Genomic DNA, 4,738 nt, shown 5'->3' with positions numbered 1-4,738 from the left:
AATCCCAGCTACTGAGGAGGCTGAGGCAGGAGAATCACTTGAAGCTCGGAGGTGGAGGCTGCAGTGAGCCAAGATCACACCACTGCACTCCAGCCTGGGTGACAGAATGAGACTCTGTCTCAAAAAAAGAAGAAGAGGAGGGAAGAGGAGGGGAGGGTGGGGGAGGAGAGGGGAGGAGAGGGTAGGAGATGGGAGGAGGAGGGGGGAGGAGAGGGGAGGGGGAAAAGAAAAGAAAAGAAAGAAGGGAGGAAGGGAGGGAGGGAGGCAGGCAGGCAGGCAGGCAGGCAGGGAGGCAGGGAGGGAGGGAGAAATTTCTGGAGAATTGAAGGGAAAACTTCATATCTGACCAGAGGAGACTCCTGCTTGTCCTGAGTGAATCCTTAAAATCATCAATTCAATTTTAGCAAATAATTCCTCTTATAAATGCCTACGGTGAGCCCCGCCTCACCTTGGGTCTCCCGGCCTGGGGTCGTAGCTGGAGCGGCAGGGATGGAACAGTCAGGACTGCCTCGGTGGCTTTGTCGCGGACGGTGGGGAGAGGATGCGGGGGATGAGACCTCGGTACCGCGCGGTGGGTGGAGGAGGGGTCAGCGCTCGGCTCCACCTGGTAGCACGTAGTTGCCATTACACGGGCCGCCATTTCCTGTGGGATCCGGGCTACTGCCGCAGTGGGCTGTCAGTTGTTGGTGTGCTCCAGAATGCTTCAGTTCTGCTCTGCAAGGATCTATAATAACTGATTGGTGTGCCCATTTAATAAAAGAATATGGAAACTGAACAGCCAGAAGAAACCTTCCCTAACACTAAAACCAATGGTGAATTTGGTAAACGACCTGCAGAAGATATGGAAGAGGAACAAGCATTTAAAAGATCTAGAAACACTGATGAGATGGTTGAATTACACATTCTGCTTCAGAGCAAGAATGCTGGGGCAGTGATTGGAAAAGGAGGCAAGAATATTAAGGCTCTCCATACAGAATACAGTGCCAATGTTTCAGTCCCAGACAGCAGTGGCCCCAAGCGCATATTGAGTATCAGTGCTGATATTGAAACAATTGGAGAAATTCTGAAGAAAATCATCCTTACCTTGGAAGAGGGCTTGCAGTTGCCATCACCCATTGCAACCAGCCAGCTCCTGCTAGAATCTGATGCTGTGGAATGCTTAAATTACCAGTACTATAAAGGAAGTGACTTTCCAAGTTGAGGCTGTTGATTCATCAGAGTCTAGCAGGAGAAATTATTGGGGTCAAAGGTGCTAAAATCAAAGAAGTTCGAGAAAACACTCAAACCACCATCAAGCTTTTCCAGGAATGCTGTCCTTATTCCACTGACAGAGTTGTTCTTATTGGAGGAAAATCCAATAGGGTTGTAGAGTGCATAAAGATCATCCTTGATCTTATATCTGAGTCTCCCATCAAAGGACGTGCACAGCCTTATGGTCCCAATTTTTACGATGAAACCTATGATTATGGTGATTTTACAATGATGTTTGATGACCGCCGTGGACGCCCAGTGGGATTTCCCATGGGGGGAAGAGGTGGTTTTGACAGAATGCCTCCTGGTGGGGGTGGGCGTCTGATGCCTCCATCTAGAAGAGATTATGATGATATGAGCCCTCATCGAGGACCACCTCCCCCTCCTCCTGGACTAGGCGGCTGGGGTGGTAGCAGAGCTCGGAATTTTCTTCTTCCTCCACCACCACCACCTAGAGGGGGAGACCTCATGGCCTGACAGAAGAGGGAGACCTGGAGACCGTCAAGTCGGCATGATTGGTTTCAGTGCTGATGAAACTTGGGACTCTGCAATAGATACATGGAGCCCATCGGAATGGCAGATGGCTTATGAACCACAGGGTGGCTCTGGATATGAGTATTCCTGTGCAGGCGGTCGTGGCTCCTATGGTGATCTTGGTGGACCTGTTATTACTACACAAGTAACTATTCCCAAAGATTTGGCTGGATTTATTATTGGCAAAGGTGGTCAGCAGATTAAACAAATCCATCTTGAGTCCGGAGCTTCAATCAAAATTGATGAGCCTTTAGAAGGATCCGAAGATCGGATCATTACCATTACGGGAACACAGGACCAGATACAGAATTCACAGTATTTGCTGCAGAACAGTGTGAAGCAATATGCAGATGTTGAAGGATTCTAATGCAAGGTATTTTTTTCTTTTTTATAGTATGAAGCAGTATTCTGGAAAGTTTTTCTAAGACTAATGAAGAACTGAAGGAGTCCTGCATCTTTTTTTTTTTAATCTGCTTCTGTTTAAAAAGCCAACATTCCTCTGCTTCATAGGTGTTCTGCATTTGAGGTGTAGTGAAATCTTTGCTGTTCACCAGATGTAATGTTTTAGCTCCTTAGGAACAGGGTTGTGGGGGGAAGGGTGCGCAAAAACTAACATTGAAAGTTTGAAACAGCAGCAGAGTGAGTGGATTTTATTTTTTGTTATTGTTGGTGGTTTAAAAACATTCCCCCCATGTAATTGTGAACACCTTGCTTTGTGGTCACTGTAACATTTTGGGGGTGGGACAGGGAGGAAAAGTAACAATAGTCCACATGTCCCTGGCATCTGTTCAGAGCAATGTGCAGAATGTAATGCTCTTTTGTAAGAAAAGTTTTATGATTTTAAAAATAAATTTAGTGAACCTATTTTTGGTGGCCTTTTTTTTTTTAAGACAGTTATTTTGAAATGGTGGCTGAATTTCCCAACTCACCCCCAAACTAAGTTTGATTTTCAGCTCCTCTGTTGGACATATAAGTGCATCTCTTGTTGGACATAGGGAAAATAACTTGGCAAACTTAGTTCTGGTGATTTCTTGATGGTTTGGAAGTCTATTGCTGGGAAGAAATTCCATCATACATATTCATGATTCTAATACGCTGGGGATTTTTTGTTGTTGCAAATGCTTGCCCCTACTTTTCAACAATTTTTTATGTTAGTAGTTGTGAAGAACTAAGGTGGGGAGCAGTACTACAAGCTGAGTAATGGTATGAGTATATCATAATATATATATACCAATCAGAATTCTGATTGGCAGCAAGTTTTATTAATCAGAATAACACTTGGTTATGGAAGTGACTAATGCTGAAAAAAATGATTATTTTTATTAGATAATTTCTCACCTATAGACTTAAACTGCCAACTTGCTCTAGTGTCTTATTAAACTTTGTAAAATATATATATACTTGTTTTTCCATTGTATGCAAATTGAAAGAAAAAGATGTACCATTTCTCTGTTGTATGTTGGATTATGTAGGAAATGTTTGTGTACAATTAAGAAAAAAAAGATGAAAAAAATAAAATAAAATAAATGCCCACAAAGAGAATTACAAAGTCATGTTGTGAGGCTAGGATTGTTGGGCACTGGCTGACCCCATCCCGCTTGATTTGTACTTTGTGCCTGAGGGAAACTCCTAATGGCCACATGTCATAGATACTTGTGTTTTCTCTTCCATAATTTAAATTACGATTTTTGAATCCACAAATGGCAGAGGTCTTCTGAATACCAAGGGAAACCACTCTGGATTCTCATAATTAAGATGTAGCACGGATTGGATAAGGGCTTTGGCCACATGCCCAACAAATCTAATTAAATTAATAATTCCTTAACTTTAATTAGATTTCCAAGTCCAGCTATAGATATTCTGATGCAGTAGAAGCCAGGTGTCTACATATTTAATAAGGCTTTCAGGTGATTCTGATGCTAGTGGTTGTTAGAAAGAACCATTATATGTGAAACAATTAGCACTCATTGCTGGTGTCTACTATTTAAATAAAAACAATTCCTTGAGAGGATAGTGTCTAAGTCTTTGTGTTCTTGCTCTAATTTAGACGTTATTCCAATGACTATTTTTTACTGTGTCCTACAGCATCCTCTTTTATACAAGAGAACTGAATTGTCTTCACTTAGCTCCAAATCAGAGTGAGGATTTGGAGTGAGGGACACAGGGTGGCCCAGGCCAAGGAGAAATGCCCAGGCATGAGCTCAAGGACACACTATGTGAGCCCAGGGTCTGGATCTCTCACACATGGTCACATGGCCACCTACTTCTTCATAGAGATGAAGATGCCCTGAGGCTGAACCCAGGCATGGAGGCCCAGAAGGACCAGTGCAGGTTCCCTTTCACTATCGGGACAGTGTCTCGCAGACCTTTGTAACTTAGGTTTCTCATCTAAACCACAGAACGCCAAAAATTACTCAAGTGACTATTTTCTTAATTTCTCTGTTAGTTATATACTAATATAACTTGTTTTATATGTTAATTATATTATGTAGTACATAACCAGTTATATTAGTATATAACCAACTCCCTTCCAGATACATAAGAGAGAAGTTAACTCATTACGTATAAAGGATACCTTTGGGCCTGGCTCACGCCTGTGATCCCAGCACTTTGGGAGGCCAAGGTGGGCGGATCACCTGAGGTCAGGAGTTCAAGATCAGCCTGGTTAACATGGCAAAACCCTGTCTCTACTAAAAATACAAAAATTAGCCAGGCATGGTGGTGCAGCTTGTAGTCCCAGCTACTTGGGAGGCTGAGGCAGGAGAATCGCCTGAACCCAGGAGGCAGAGGTTGCAATGAGCGGAGATAGTGCTGGTGTACTCCAGTCTCAGCAACAGAGCAAGACTCCATCTCAGAAAAAAAACAAAATGAAATTAAATTTAAAAATAGAGGATACTTTTGGGCTTAAGAACTCAATTTTCTCAATAAATTCTGTTAAAGTCTAGGAGGTGTC

At 43.0% G+C, this 4,738-nt stretch overlaps 1 pseudogene across 1 annotated transcript; it reads left to right on the top strand.

Moving 5' to 3' along the window:
* Window positions 1-643: 643 nt before the first annotated feature.
* LOC104666382 lies at window positions 644-2,355 on the top strand (annotated as a pseudogene). Its single transcript, XR_748547.2, has one exon. The product of XR_748547.2 is annotated as a heterogeneous nuclear ribonucleoprotein K pseudogene (transcript).
* The last annotated feature ends 2,383 nt before the right edge of the window (window positions 2,356-4,738 follow it).

The sequence above is a fragment of the Rhinopithecus roxellana genome, chromosome 10 (assembly GCF_007565055.1).
Source record: "Rhinopithecus roxellana isolate Shanxi Qingling chromosome 10, ASM756505v1, whole genome shotgun sequence".
Classification (NCBI taxonomy): Eukaryota; Metazoa; Chordata; class Mammalia; order Primates; family Cercopithecidae; genus Rhinopithecus; species Rhinopithecus roxellana.
This window is presented reverse-complemented; position numbering and strand designations above follow the sequence as displayed.